This window comes from Crassostrea angulata, unplaced genomic scaffold (genome assembly GCF_025612915.1).
Source record: "Crassostrea angulata isolate pt1a10 unplaced genomic scaffold, ASM2561291v2 HiC_scaffold_140, whole genome shotgun sequence".
NCBI lineage: Eukaryota > Metazoa > Mollusca > Bivalvia > Ostreida > Ostreidae > Magallana > Magallana angulata.
In genome coordinates, this window is record NW_026441695.1 from 23,886 (window position 1) to 41,201 (window position 17,316).

Here is a 17,316-nt window from a genome sequence, read left to right on the forward strand (position 1 = left end):
GCTTGAGTAACGCTTGCTTCACTTGTTTTTGTAATCATAAAATTTTTACTTTTGAATTAAACACATAATCTACTTATAATACATTCAATTTTTCACACAAAGAGAGTTCAATGATCAATATTATGATATCAATGTATAAAGGATCTCTCTCTCTCTCTCTCTCTCTCTCTCTCTCTCTCTCTCTCTCTCTCTCTCTCTCATTGCATGTAACGCTTTCACCACCTACACTGGTGTTATGGCCTTTCTAGCGCAAGCGTGCGGCACTGCTGGCTAGCGTTAAGTTTGTTGTTGTCGTATTGTTATCCGTGCTTGAATGAAAGCTCGTCAAATTGTCTCTCTCCTGTTAAACTTTCGTGGCATGAAGTCAGGTTCGCTTTCCGGTAAAATGCGTCTGCATAGAAAAACTCTGAAATTGGAAGTTAAAGTAGGGAATTTCACAATTTCGGAAAGGGTGTACATCAATCAATTTCCATTTATTCTTTCAAATGATTATTCAATTTTGACACTTGTTTTAAAAACTCTATATCTACTTTTCTGATGTTTGTCAAGCATTCTGATTTAAAATGTTTATACACTCTGCAAGTATAGGAATTATTTTGCTTAAAGACACTACTTTGTTGTCCTACCGAATCTAAAAATACCGGTAGTTAGAGAGATATACTTAATATAAAGGGATTCGTTTTGTACCAATCGGACGTCAACTTTCTTTTTTATGTCAATTTTGCTTATTCTGTTTATTCACATCAAAGTAGGGGGGGGGATCACAAGTGATCACTTTCTCACAGATACCTTGTTGCAAAAGCTATGATTCTGGCCAACAAAATAGATAATTATTGAACACATGCCAGCAATTTTTTTTGGAATTAATTTCTGTAGCATCGAATTTCAGACAGGATCACGTAACCCAGTTCTATTAGCTTACTGTTTACCGAAGTCTCAAACCGGAAGTCGCGCGAAGATCACATGAATTGCGTTTACGCTGAAAAAAGAGGGCAGAAGATATTCATACATTTCAGTAAATGTATTTAAAAAAGAAAACGCACACTAAATCTCTCTAGGTCCTCTATGTAAAATCTAAATTGTACAAAGAAAATAAAGAAATAGTTTTTATAAAATACCCCGATGGTATACTGTTTTACCCTTGTGTGTCCGTCCGTCAGGGTGTTCTTTTGTCTGTTTGTCTGTTCTTAACAAAACTTTCACCAACTGTGCATTGCAGATGCTTGGAATTTTAACACATTATTTGTTTAGTCGTGCCACATCATGGGATATATTTTTGTACCGATCGGACGTCAACTTCCTGTTAAATGACGACTGTTTATTTTGGTATAATTTTTCAAATGAATTTTCGTCAAAGATTTCTAAACAACTATAAATTGCAGATGCTGAAATATTAACACACTTTTTGTTCAGGCATGCAATAATGTGGGATATACTTTTGTACCAATCAGATATAATCTTCCTGTTAAATGACGACTTTGTTTATGTTTAACCTACATTTTTGAACAAATTTTCGTCAAAGGTTTCTCAGCAATTAATTTTTTCTTATGCTTGAAAGATTTACAAACTATCTGTTCAGGCATATCATACGTTGGGATCTAGTTTTGTACCAATTGGATGTCAACTTCCTGCTTACATGTAAATGTTGGCCTTGCTTATTTTGCATATTTACATCAGAGCGGGGGTTTTACTATCATTGGCTCACAGATATCTTGTACTGAACAAAATATTCTTGCTCGGGTTTAATTGTTGTAACGATTTGTGGAATAAGTTACGTAACTGATTGCGCAACGTCTTTGACGATCCAGTTGGCAGACGAGCTCATTAGCTAATACAAGGGGTTGAAGGTTAACTGGAAGGAAAAGTTCACAACGCAAGCTGCAATTTTTCAAAAAATTGTTAATTTCATTTCATAATGTAACAATCTCTCCCCTGAATAGTACCAAACTTCATGCGCGAGCTAAAACTCTGAATGATAGTATACACAACTGTCCTTAATATCAAATAGCCGCCAGATATTTTTTTAAGAGCGGACAGGGTTGAAACTCTAAACTGAAATGGATAATATGAAATGGATGAAATATACATGTACGTGGTGTATATTATTTTCGTTGCAACTGCCTTGAAAAAAAATAGCAAACTTTTTTAAAATTCATTGCAAACCAAGTGGGTGTTTAGTGTGTCGTATTTCTAAATTTTGTTTTGAAATCAAATTTCACTATAATATTTATCAATGTTCTAAAACAGAATTTCAGATCAAAGACTGTTGAATAAATAATTGGGACCCCCCCCCCCCCTTCAACTTACCCGTTACACGCCTAAATTACCTCTTCGTTCATCGACTCTTTAGTTACAGTGTAATTAGACTGAATTTTAAATTTGAACAATGAATCCAGACAAAATCAATATAGATTATATATTTGCGGTGGTTAAATATTGTTGGTAAACGTGTTCATATGAATTCATGGTTTTTGAAGAATATAAATTTGGTCACGATATGGCGTTTAGCTCGTTCCATCTACCCATCCGATATACTCTCTCGAACGAGATCTCTTAATCCGATTTTAATTTTTGTTGGATGAAATCTTGCAGAATCGCTTCCGTATTTCCATATTCCTTTTGATCTTCAATACCAATGAATACAAAGGTATTTAAAGGTATATTCGCGATGGTCGCATATTATATGTTTTGACATCTTTAATTCTATGACCTGGTGATCTCGCCAGCTATTTCCTTGCACACCCTCTCTTCGAAATTAAGCGACTCTCTTCGTGTTTTTGGTATCCGCTAATTCTTTAACCGTATCAAATTCGCCACCTAGCATGCTTTCATTAGCTTCTAGCTTTCCCTAGTCTTTTTAACTTCGTTACCCTTTGTTGACCTTGGATGTTTTTTTCTTATCTACATCCTCTCTGATTTGTGAAATTGTCGTAATTTTCTTTTCAATTTCGGCCAGGTGCAATTTTAGGTATACGTAGCTATTTTGTCAGTTTTTAAATCATTTTGGTCAGTAGTTAATGCATTTATAACAGCGTAAGATCACTATCATTACACTCGCTCATTACAGCCGCCATCTATCATAATTTGACTTTCATTATGGAAACTGACTGTTTTCTATCAGAGACATTTTAGCGCAATACACTAGGAATTTGATATAATATCCTATGATTTCCCAATGGTGTGCTTTATTTATATTGAACCCGTTGCACAGTGTCCATAAATTGCACTCACCGCAGTTCATAATACACAGTAATCAGTAGACACAGTGCAAACTATACAGGTGAATTTTGATCACTGGTCGCACTGTTATATATTACACAGCCTAATTAGAATTATGACTCCAAAGACATCACAAAAGGAATCAACAAACATTTAAAGTGTGGGAGGTTGACATATTTTCTCCATTCGAAAGTCACTCGGAATACCTCACCCAGTTTTTCAACGTTTCCATCCGGGTCTGGTTTATTACAAAATCCCCATAGACATCACATTTTAGCCGTGTATTGAAACGTGTTAAGCTAGAGGAGATATTTCAAAGAAGAACTCTTTTTAAAAAGTCCATACTTTTGAATGAACTTCGTTTGGACCCTGAAGTATTTATAAATATCGAGTAATTAAGCAGAATGTGAAACGAGGATATCTTGGCACAGAGTACAGGGCTATATGGTTCGGGGCTTGAAAATACATGTAACATCATTAAAATAAATAATTCAATTAATAATTAAATTTAAATTATTGATGCAATAAAAAAATCCAGTTCTACAAGGAATGAGTTACATGTATAGGGATATATCAGTCTGGTTCTTCCTCCGTTTTAGTTAATATTTAATGAATAAACTCTGTTTAAAAGCTATAATTTTATCTCGAGTATACATGGGAATGTGTAAATCTGCATGACATAATTTTATTAAAATTTGGGAGAAAAACGATAAACCCCTATGACGCTGATTTTTTTTTTAAATTATTTTTATTATTAGTAGAAAACTGCTTGTAGCAATGACTTTGTATCTTTAGAGTAGGCATTGCCTTTAATTCAGTTTATGATAAACCGCTGCAGCATCGGACACGATAAGACAACTATTAAAAAAAGTTGTAAAAGGATATTAACGATTATCTACGGGATGAAATAATATTACTATAAAGAGAACAGCATTTATGAATTTTGTTATGGAGGGTAATCGTGTTCAAAAATTTAGACATGTAAACTTGTAAATCCGAGTATGCAACCGTGTTGATGTGTAAGCCTGAGTATGAATGAGTGTAATTTTGATCGTATAACCTAAACAAAATCAGGGATAAACACTTTAGAGTTGACCCCACAGGCCTTCAATCTAATTTTCCCTACAGATGCTTAATTGCAACTTTAAAATGCTATTTGTTATTAACATGTAACCTGCTACTAAAATACACACTTTCCATCTGTAATCTCTGCATTTGTTTTTCCGTTTTCTGAAATGTCACGGCTGACATGTAACAAATTGACAAATGTAAAGTCTTCAAGTTTGTCGAATTTTGACATGACCATATATGGAAACAGTGACGTCACTAATAGAAAAAGGCTAGCTGCAGGCAAAGGCATGCCGTAAACGCCAAAATAGGGACGGATTGAATAAAAAAATATTAGGTAGGCCTATAATCATATTATCTCTGAATAACAACATTTCATAGAAAGTATTAAATGTTATTAACCCCCCCCCCCTTTTTTTTTGGCCAAGTTGGACCTAACCATTAGGAACATAGCTTCAGGGAGGGTCCAGACCCCCCCTCCCCCCCCCCCCCCCACACACACACACACTTTTTCCTCGCAACAAAAAAAAATTGATCCTTAAAAGACCTTAAAAAGAATGAAATATTAATAGTGATAATTATTGAAAATTGTAGTCATAGTAGGTATACTAGCACACCTACCCCAACGGATTGTGAATTTGATGATTTTGGGGGGAAATTGGGCAGGTAAGATTGGAGTTATATGTATAACACCCCCCCCCCTCCCCCCGGATTAGGATTTTCATGATTTTTGGGAATTCTTGTCAATATTTCTGATGATTAGTTTAGCCACCCCCTCCCCCCTCCCAACACACACACCTACACTGTTATTAGAGTACATGCAACAAATTGTTAAAGTATAGGCCTCGGAAAACATCGTCAAAAGCATCTTTAACGTTACCACAAAGTTGGGACAAGAACAACCCCCCCCCCCCCCCCCCCCCCCCCACACACACACACCCCGCGAAAAATTACACGGCCAGCTGAAGTGCAAAGTTATCGGTAAGAAAAACAAACTATCTAAAGAAGACATGTCAGAAGCGACACCCTCTTTAAAAAAAAAATTAAAAAAAATTCCAAAGATAAGGTTAACTGTTGTGAAATTAAAATGTGTATACATTTTTTAAAGAAATGTTTTTTTGCATTTTCGGCCATATAAAGAGAAAAAGCCTATCATGCAGGTAAAAATTGGCTTTTTTTTCAAGCAATTATTACGGGATATAAGTATGACGTCCTGAATGTCGGTTCAATACAGACTCTCTTTGTGAAGTTGTTTGATAAAAATTTTCTGGAGAGCTATTATAATACAGCTTTACAGCCACTTGTGAAATAGCTGCAGGTCTGTAGCTCCCGGTCTGAAAAAAATTTGGACGGACGACCTGGGAGCTACAGTGCCTCACATAGTAAATATTTCAATTTACGGCGCACAAAAATATGCGCTACACTGTAGTTTTTTTTTTAATTTTTTGAATATTGTTTTATTATTCATCTTTCACTTACACAACAAAAAAAGTATAAATACATGTAAAGTAACATAAATTTGTCCGCGAAAAATTACCAACTCTTTGCAGGTCCTTTATTCAACTAATTCAGAAAAATAAAAGAGTAAAGCTGTCAATGTGACAGCAAATCGGGTTTTCTTTCTTGTGAACAGTATCCATAATCCATTTGTCAATCCTGAATTAATAAATACTACCTATCCAAAGAAATGGGGTACTCTATATGCAATGATGACTAAGTTCAACAGCTGATATTTTTTCATTAATCATCAGAAATTAAAATCCTAGCAATTTGCATACCTCTGATATATGTTTAATTGATCTGCAAAAGAACAACTTCCTATTTTGAAAACTATTTGAGGAGTTATCGGTACAGTAAGGGTACCTTTTTGACAGCCACTCGCCCGCCCGCCATTTTTACTATTTCAAGAATTGGAAACTCGGTTAAAAATTATCTCTCTAAATTCTTAGAATTCAGAAGCAATGGAGATACATGAGACCTCACGGCGGTCTTCGAACCCCATGCCGCTTAAATTTATTTACCCCCTCAGGAAATTTCTTGATCCGTCTCATTTCTAGAAAAGAGTACGTATCAATATTATTTATATTTCAGTTTAAATTACATGTCGGCGATTACGGCATGTCTTTTCCAGCAGCAAGGCAGCTGCCATATAAGGCCATGTAAAAATTCGACAAACTTGTAGACTTAATTAACATTTGTTAATTTGTATCATGTCAGATGGCTATTGCCGAGCCTGAAGTTACAAATGCAGAAACTACGGATTGAAAGTGTGCAAAGTTGAAGGTTTAATCAACTAATGTAAACAATCAATTAAAGTTGCGAAATGTGCATCATGCGAAGGAACTGGGTCAATTTAAATCTTACACGTATTTATGCCCGGGTTTTATAGGTTACACGATCAGGATTCATACTCAGGCTCACACCTCAACAAAAATGCATATTCGGATTTACAATTTTACATGTCTGGATTTTTTAACACGATTACCCTCCATATTTTGTGACAATCAAAATTATGACAATACAGTAATGTGGGATTTTAAATAAAATTCCTTTTGAAGTCTGGAGAGGCCCAGTGTACTTTCAGTATCGAATCTTTTTCACTGTGCGCTAGTGTGGGTTAAAAAATAGGATGATCATTTTTTGTGGTGTTTATATCACTTGCTTGCGATTCTCGGAAACATGATAATGCATTTAGAGCGTCCTTGAAAGGTCACATTATATGGAATACTCATTGAAAAAATGCAGCTAGCGAATATGAGAACGGTTGAGAAAAAAAAATGTCACTCAAGTTTGGCGTTGTGCAGGATGACTTTTGTTTTTGTGTACGAAGAATTTTTTTTTTAGAAAATGTATTATTCCACTACATATATATTTATTTCATACCCATCCAGATGTTAATATCCAGAATATTTTATATTTTACCTGTAAGACGATGAAGATCTCTACGTAAGTGAATGTCAAACGTCTGATTTTAGATACTTAATACGATTTCTTTTATGAAGCCACGATATTACTGTTAAATAGACTAAGTATATCTGAAATATAAGTACGAATGATAAAATAAAAAAATGAAATAATATAAGGATGACCTCTTTCTCATTATATAAAGTGTTTCCATGTTTTTTAACCACAAAGTATTTTCATGACATATCCACTTCTCGATAAAGTTATGTCAAGCGTCAATCCCATCAAAACCATCTTTATTTTATGTAAAACTGGACATCCAACCATCCGCGTATCCATTCCGTTTGTTCTCCGATTAAAATTGTGACAATCATTGCATATAGCTTTCCTACATATACTAGTAACTTTGTATAGTGACAGACCTTGCTCTGTATTGTGACGAACGATAACTTAAAATAAAATCAGGTACGTTGAGGTAGATGCGAATGATCCCTCCTCTTTTGAGATAATTTAAATTTGTCATGCCTGTCGGAAAATAAATGATTTAGCTTTAATAAAACTTTTGATTTGATAAATTTGTATGCAATTGCTCATAACATTTTAGCAAAATTTCAGTTCATACATGAAGCATAACTTTTATTATAAAACTGTAAAGTGGGGACACGTTTGCTGAAACACCCTGTATTTGTTTGTACTAAAAAAAAAATTGAACGTGTCAATCAACTTATGAGAAGCCTAGTGTAGGCGACCGTATGTTAAGAGGAATTATTTTATATAGTTTATTTCCTTACTTTTATTAGGTACAATATGCACGCATATGTTTAACTGATAATAATTGAATAGAATTTACTGTTTAAATCACGACCGGGCGTGTGTTAGCTTTAAAAAAGGTGATATTCTCTGTACTTTACATATCTTTGTCTTCCAATTTAATTCGACAGGTATTTAATCAATTGAAAATTATTACATGTTTGTTCTTTATATAAAATTTGATAATACATGTACAATTTGTGAACTCAGTAACAGAACTATCCTTTTTTTTATTCATTTTATCAATAGAGTTTAACAGTGTTTTTATTATCTGCAAATATGGAGTACAAAAAATACCAATTTAAAAATATTAGTTTTAGTAAAATGTATCATACATTCAAAGCATAACTACACGAAAGACATATCTATTTATAAACCGTGTGGAACGTCTTCCGAAGGTACTAATCTTGTTTTTGCATTTGATGTGGGGATGTGTCTTTCACGATATCTTTGCACAATTGGTGCTTATAATGTGAATTGGTGTAGATATTCTTAATTGCATTAACACTGACGCGACCTCTCGTCATATCATATGTTGGCTAGAACTGTGCGTGTAGGATATAATTATGAGTGTTGAAGAGAGCTTTTAAATGGCTACGAGTTGTTTCTTAATCAGAGTGTTTGTTATTTTCTAAATAGTACACTGTAAATAATAGTTTTTGTTTTAGAATTTATAATAGTTTTATAAATCTAGATGCAATTAAGGAAAAAAAACAACATAAAGTGTTTTGCGTTGAGATGAACACTATACTTTTTTATAAAATAAATCTTCTTAAAATTTTGAAAAAAAGATTACATTTTTTTAAGGTGACGTATTTGTTTAAAAAAGAAATGATTCGTGACAATTACACGTTACAATTCAACTGGAGACTTCTTACACTGTATATATCGACAAGAGATTTCCATTTTTGAATAATGCGATTACGTAAGTATTGTGTGATAATAAATAAATTAGTCTTTCTGTCACTATAACATCTATCATGTCAATCATGATAGACAATGGGTTTTGCTATTTTCTTTCTTTTTCGTGTTTGTTAACCATTCACTTAATATGGTATTTAAAACATGTGTTTTTATTAATAACCAACAATGCCCACACCTACAAATGTAGACATCTATATACATGTATCTGTTCTAACCCACAGTAAATGCAATCTCTATAAAAAAAAATTAAAAATGTATATATAGACATTAGTACGCTTCAGCATGGGTCTACTGTACTTAAAATCATCCAATACATGCATTAACTGGAAGATTAATAATGTATTATTTTTACCAAAATATCAAAAACAAATATCCAAATTCCTTAAAAAGACTAAGTAACGTTTTTAAGAGAAGTTAACTTTTTATTTTTATTTTTAATTTAAACATGAGGTAAAGAGTAATTATCAATCTCTTTAGTCATTAAACGTAAACTCTCTAATGCATTTGATATATAGATATTATTATTTAACATCAACAAGGAAACTATTGTATTATAAAATAGAAAGCCCACTTAATGAGTGTGGACGGGAAAAACTGTCTGATTAATTTATCCAGAATGTGTACACATTTTCTTAATAGTGTAGTGCTATCCTTATTGCACGTAACGTTATAATGTCTTGTGGATTCTAAAAGGGGACCATGTATTCAGTAAGTATGGTCAATATAAGACCAATAAGGATTAATGTGATTTCTTTCTCTTTTCGGGTCACTTGTTGTATAACGAAACATGTCATCCGTAGTATTATAATAATGAAACTTATTTTAGGTATCCGAATGGATGTTGTCCATCGACAATGTGGGATACAGCAAAGAAACAATGTGTCGGTAAGCTTAATACCTGCATTACTTATAAAAGAACACGTGTGATGATTTTTAAACAACGTTTGGGTGCTGATAAATTGAAGATCATCATTTGACATGGTTTTAAAACGCTAAGCATAGCTCAGTACTTTATTGTAGTTAGACCTCTACGTCCGGTGCACTGAATAACCGCTCCCTATGAACAGAAGTATACATCATTTCAACTGGTTCGGGGTTAATGCACATAACTGAACAGGCTACACAGCAAAATTTGCCACATACGTTTCACATACGTTAAACGTGTGTGATACGTATGTGACCTCACGTACGTTTAACGTGATTTAAGTACCACGTGTGTTTAACGTACGTTAATGAACATATGTGAAACGTATGTTACACGTGTGTTAGACATACGTGATACATTCCATACGTTTTACGTATGTGGATCCAACGTACGTTTTTCACATGAATTACATACATATCGCATGTAAATTGCTTAATCAAATTACTTGAATATTTTTAATTTTTCAGTTCATTCTTGATATACTTCATCTTGCTGCTTAAATCATTTCAATTAATTACTCAGTAACTTCAGTGAATCTTTGGAAACATTCATTTTGCATTTCCAGCTACTTGTTAATCTAAAATTAGAGTTACAGAAAAAAGACAATTTTGAGATTAAAAATGAATTTAATTCCGTGAATGATTACATTTAGATTTATATTGTTGTCATTCTTCTGTGCTTTAATAGTTTCTGGAAAAAAAACAAAGAATTTTACATTAAATTTCATTCTATGATGAAGTAAAATTAACAAATGCCTCGGTTGCTTTTTTATTTAACAATATTGTTAAAGAATGACACGATCCATTTAGTTTTTATTGCAAATACAACATGAAGAAAGTTTACAATTGTTAATAATTTTTTTTTATTTGCAAGCTCTCATAGAGAGAGAGAGAGAGAGAGAGAGAGAGAGAGAGAGAGAGAGAGAGAGAGAGAGAGAGAGAGCGAGAGAGAGAGAAGGGGGGGGCAAAATAGAAGGTCAATCACAAGTATTAATTTGACAAAATAATTTTTTACCTTTAGTATATTCATCCTGATTTTTGTCCACCTCCAACTTCTTCCTTTTTAATGTTTTCCCATGACAATGCTTGTTTGAACTTCTTTCTAAAATATTAATACAAACTTAAGTACATACAATCATTACAGTTTTTAAATACACGCTAAAAAAAATAATTTATACATGTAAGCGGAAAACAACCTATACAGGTAAAATATTTTTTATGCAAATAAGCTTGAATCATTTGGGTGAAATGATATTCTAAAGTACACTTACACATAGTCCCCAGAAAAGTGTGTGTGTGTGTGTGTGTGTGCATGCATTGGAGGGGGGGGGGGCACCTCCTTGATAATTCACTTTTTATATGAAAATTTAAGAAAAATCTTTGCTGCAACAATAAAAAAAAATAGGGGGGTATTGGGTTGGGGGTGACTGGATACATGTCTGTATTAATCTTTATCTAAATTGAATTACCTTAATCTGTCACTAAATTAGCAACCACATTGCAACTGTCTTTGAACTCCGCGAAGAACTTTTGGATCCTGGATCATTCATTACAAAATCTTCAGGCTACATCAAAACAGATCTTTGAAACTTCTGTATTATATCCATTTGCTACAAAATATAATACATGCATTAGATAAATAGATATATCAACATTTTACACTTACTAAGAAATACAAATGTATATGTAGGTGTCATGCAACAGATTATCATTAATGATCCTGAACACCCAGTGACTTCTACTTTTAATGAAGTATGTCATAGAAATCCAAACCTTTGAGTTATTTATTAGGTTGGATTTGTATGGAAAACATTTCCCAGCGGTGTTGATGACCCTTAAAAAATGTTTAAATTGTGAAATGCAATGGTATGTGTACTTACATTATGATTTTATCAATTCAAAGAGACATCTGTCATTGACTGTGTTGGCTAGTTGGTGTCCTCTTCCAGTGATATGTGAAGCAGCCAATGCATGCCTATAAAAAAATTTCAATTATCATGCAATAAGAATACAACTTACTAGAGGCAATTCAATAATTATTTCACTTAGTTGCAATGGAAGACCTACTCGTTTCTTTACATAAGCTTTGCTCTAGTTTTTCTCTAGTTTCAAATATTTCAGTTTTCAAATGCGTTTTATCCAAGATCGACATATATTTTATGGGTTTTAATAAGTATTGGTTCTTCTATATTAACTAAACCAAATAGCTGCTTAGTTGTAGCTCTCTGGAGAAACATCATTTTTATCGTCATTAATTCAACCCGAATTTTCCCGGAGAACACAGTTACAGCTCCGCGCTACATGTTTACTCTTTTGACATCGGTAATTGTACGATATAATTTTCAAATGCAAGTAAATAAAAACGAATGCTTGACAATCATTACCTCTGCCAAATCCATCCTGCAGTTCGATCTTCTGGTTCCGTGACGTAAAAATGTGACGTATAGTTTGTCATCGACAAATCTAAAACCGATTTCGTATTAATTCCAGATTCGTTATCGAATTAGTTTTAAGAAGACGCGTGGCTTCTGTTAATTAAACAACTTTATTTATGCATAGTTTAAACCAATAAACACGCATAGTAGCAAGGCTTTTCTTCACACATGTTCACATGCATTCATTTCAAAGACATTCATGAGTGATAAAGCAACATCAGACATGTACATGCAGATCATGCGCGGATCCAGAAATTTTTTTTCCGGGGGGGGGGGGGGTTCCGAAGGATAATTGTGTTTGCCCGGGGGGGGGGGGGGGGGGGGGGGGATGGGATCCGAGGCATATTTGCGATAATTTTACTGTGTAAATTTCATTCACTTTCATTTTCCGGTGGGGGGGGAGGGGAGTTGGGATCCTTTCGATCCCCCCCCCCCCGACCCCTTAGATCCGCGCATGCAGATAATTTTAATAGGTGCGTTCAGAGTTGTACCGTTGGTGAAATTGAAATCTACCGCTGGTAGCATTTGGTTGCCATCTTTGAACTATGGTGGTCATTGGTCACCAAGTGCTGCCATTTGTAGCAATTTGTAGAGGTAGTACAATGGACGTTTTTTTTTTGTCAAATTTAAGCAAATGGTAGCCTTTGGTTACACTTGGTTACCAACTGTAACAATTTGGACATATAAAACAGTTGAAAACAAAACAAAATACCTTTCCTCTGTGAAGTGTGACTCTTTCCCTTTAAAACAGCTTCATTGAGTGATTTATTATGCTTAAAAAGTCATTACACAACTTTGATGACAATTTTGTTGAATTCCCAATTATATAAAGAAGTCTACAAAATGACTACCAATCCATCATTAATACAAAGTAAGTAAAGATTAATTGCAAAATTGATAATAAATATTTAACGCTATCAAGAATGTATATAAATAGAATCCATTCTTTAACAAGAGCTTGGACTTTGGGTAGTTGTCCCAAACAGCAATGTGATATAGGCCTATCAATAATTTCTTTGTTGGCCATGGATCTTTGAAATCTATAAAGCAATTTCTATGCAATCTATGCATATTTCACTCGATCGATATCAACATCCTTTTAACTTGATTTGATGCAAGATATAGTAAAGTCTTACCGAAATTCCAAGCTCGAATTTCAAAATGCCGGTTCTCTATCACATACTATAATACTAAAATTTTTCCTGGTATAGAAACGGGTTTTAGAAGCCCTCGGTTGTCTTAGATTGTCTTCAAAATATTCATTCAATAAGATATGCATACATCCTATTGTATTAAAGTCTTTATTTACATCAGTATCCATAGGCATCTTATATCCTGCCATGTTGAGTTAGCATAATGGCGTCACCTACCAAACTTGCCCAAGCTCTATGTGCCTGTAGATTTGGTGACCTCGTTTGAAATTGAAAGTACACCAATGGTCAACATTGGTAACCACTTGCTACCACTGGTAACCAATTGTAGACATTGGTGACCGAACTTGCCGTTGGTAACAATCTGGTTAACTCTGAACGCATCTAATGTAAAGTTATTCAAATGCATGCCTTCAGTTCACACATATGTAAAACATATATATTATTAACGCACGAGTAACATGGTTTTTAGAACTCATGTTAACCATGCATGTGTTTATTAACATATGTGTAACATGTGGTTGAGATCTACATATGTAAAACATATGGTTCACATATGTTTAACATATGTAAAATCTAACGTATGTTAAAAATATGTGATGTTGAACGTATGTTATCACACGTATGTTAACCATGCGTTTCTCAACATATGTGTAACGTACGGTTTGACTTCACATGTGTGTAACGTATGTTTAACGTATGTTGTACGTGTGTTAAGTTCAAACATATGTGAAACGTATGTGGCACAATTAGCTGTGATATTGTAAATTTAATGTACAGGCTATAATTGTGAATTTAATGTACGGGGCTTACATCCAACATTGTAGGGGATAAGGAAATATACAGCATATACGGAAGCTGAAATATTATATACATATATCAGTTATATACATACAGAAGCTGGATTAGCGCTTTTTACTACTATCAGTACGTTGATTATTTTTTGTTTATACATAAATATGTATTTTTAAATTATTAATTAGGAAATATAATGCTTATCATGATATAACACATACATTATTTATCATGGGAATAAATGTGTTTCCTTACAAAACAATCTATATCGATATAGTTCGTTAATAGGTGCCATTGGACAATGCATCATTATATATATTCAATTAACCAAATCTTACTAAAGTACAGTTTAATTTGATTAAACTTTGCTTTTATATCTTTTGTATCATTTAAAATTTTCCTGTTGTTATTATATTTTTTTCGAATTATAAAAAGACTGATACATGAAAGTGTATGTTGTAGAATGTCCATTAGGTTTCTACTGGATTAACTGCAGTAGGAGGTGTGTTTATCCTTACTTTGGATATAAATGTCACGAAAATTGTTTCTGTGAAAAGGACCTGTCTGACTTTGTGAGAGGATGCCTTGGGTGTAAGTACAACCTGTGTTTTATATAATGTATGAAGCCCCAAATAAGTCAGGATATTAAGCAATGTATTGTATTATCCTAAGGTCAGACGACACGTTCATCAATTTTAGATAACTTTTTCCTGCAGGAACTTGTTAATGGTTTACTACTACTTTGACAGGCTTTCTTGCAAACAATTAGGGTACCTTATCGGGCATTTCTGCAAAATACTAGAGTATGCAATTTCCGATATAATCTTCTTGAAAATACACTTGAATTGCTGATATAAAAATAAATAAATCTACAGCAAAGGAAAATTCACTATAATAGAACTAAATCTCCGCCGGGGCGGGGCTTTGAACTCACGACCTATAGAATCTATACGCTTTTGGCATTTAGCGACCACGGTTCTAACTACTCGACCATCTAGACACATATCCAAACCCAAGTAAATTTTGATTATTTTTATAGTTATTATAAAATTAACATTTTTTATTGGAACTCTTCATTACGAGGAGGTACAAAAAAGATTCACGAGGAACGTGTCGTCTGACCTTTAGATGCAGAAATAATAATGTAAGGCGTCTTCCAAAATTCACCGTCTCTCTTCCTATAATATCTTGGTATTACTATAATAAGAAACAGACGTTTTTAATATTAAGAAGGACTGTTCAAGCAATCAAACAATGTCTTTTTTAACTATATCGGTGGTATACAAGAATGTTTTTTTTTTAAATATAGTTGTAAAACCACATTTATATTAATTTTGTTCATCCTCTTCATATTAATGTTTGAAACTATGAAAAAAATATAGTTTCCATTAATAACCAGATAAAATATAAAATCAGTATCAAAACTAAGATCGTTTCGTTTTTAATTTGAAAAAAAAACATGAAGTTGTGCCATTACTGGTCTTATTATACCTCTTGAACAATACATATGTTTCTGATTTTCTGTGGTAATGTGAAAAAAAAGAAGGGGTATTGGTGAGTAACTGTGCTGTTTTTTTGTTGTTGCTTTTTTAATTAAGCTAACTCTGGTATACATGTATATGTATGATATTAAAATTGGGTTATTTCTTGATGAGAATAAAAGCCCATTTGCTTACAAGTTTAAATAACCGTCCCTTATCCATATAAGGTATCAGGTAATTTTCTAACATTGTTTAGTGTAGGACATATTCATACCTTTATAAAGTAAAAGGGAAAAAACTAAATAAGGATGTAAAAAGAGCATTTATAGTCAAAATATCAAAACCAATTTATCTTTGCTTTGCATGCCTGATTTTCATAAAACTTTTTAAAAATTTCATAGAAGTAAGATGCTTCTTCGATTCACTTTTTGACAAATTAGGAATAAAGGATTAATATATAATACTCATTGTAAAAAAAAAATAGACAGCTTTTTATGTATTATGAATAAATTTCAGCCAAGATCACACTGTTACTATTTGGAATTTCTAATTGTAGCGAGTTAAAACTCGCCACAACTCTTCGGATGCCGTGTAAGACTCGAACACAAATCTGTGCATGTCAAATAAATACTAGTTTTTTTAGTGTTTTTTTTTTACCGCCACTGCTTGCTAATCAGCGGCGAAAATGTTAAGCGGTTTTGAATTCTCGTCCGAGTTTTAGTCTCGAATAAATGTTGAAGACATGCTGAACATATTGTCGTCTCGAGTGCATGTCGACAAAAATTCGTATTAGATTGGAGCTTTTCGCCTCGTTGACTATTTGTTCAACGTGTTGCGAGTCGTGTTGCGCTCTCAGAGGACATTAACACAATCTCCGCTCAACATGCACCCGACAAGCTATGAGTTTCAAAGATTTTTATTTAATTTCTTATTCTGTTTTATGACATGGATTATTGCAAAGGTTACTGAATCTTTGACGGGCCGAAAGATAAATATCTATGAGAGCCAACAAATGAATACATATTGTTCGAAATCAACTACATTGTATCAGCCTAATCTCGTTTCAATGTACAGGAAATTTGAGCATAAATTAAAGTTAATTGCCCGTCATCAAAATACAATGCAAAATTGCAGACTTTTTGTCGGTTTATGATTCACCAGCACTTGTGATGATAGTTCGTAGCTCTTAATAGTGACAGTGTGAAAGGAGTTAAAATAATATGTAAATGTGTATATGATGTATAAGGAAGATTTTTCAAAACAATATACAAATAAATGGTGGTGAATTTTATGACGAAAGTCATCGTAAATTCAGTATCATTTTCTGTTTTACTTTATGAAATTATGCACTTTTGTTTCAGATATCGACCAAGCAATTGTTGTCCAGTTGTAAAACCGAAATTGCAAAACCAGATCCAGATAAAAATTCGTTCGTAACAGTTTTAACGGTCATAGCAGTAGTTTGTATCGCGTGTGTAATGGTTTTTCTCTTCAAGGAACCTCGTCAAGACCACAGTGATAAACACAACCACAAATAATGTAGGTTATTAAGATTAGAATGACTTATCAGGGAAACTTTAATTTATTGATTGTTTCTCTCAAACA

General features: G+C 33.3%; 1 long non-coding RNA gene and 1 pseudogene across 1 annotated transcript; one reads left to right on the forward strand and one right to left on the reverse strand.

The window, feature by feature from the left end:
* Nucleotides 1–9,499: 9,499 nt before the first annotated feature.
* On the forward strand, nucleotides 9,500–17,297 carry LOC128169476 (uncharacterized; annotated as a pseudogene).
* On the reverse strand, nucleotides 10,051–12,381 carry LOC128169477 (uncharacterized). The gene is made up of 4 exons (XR_008241543.1): nucleotides 11,730–12,381; nucleotides 11,319–11,459; nucleotides 10,865–10,951; nucleotides 10,051–10,540 (listed from the first exon to the last, which is right to left on the reverse strand). It is a non-coding gene; the product is annotated as an uncharacterized LOC128169477 (long non-coding RNA).
* Nucleotides 17,298–17,316: the final 19 nt, after the last annotated feature.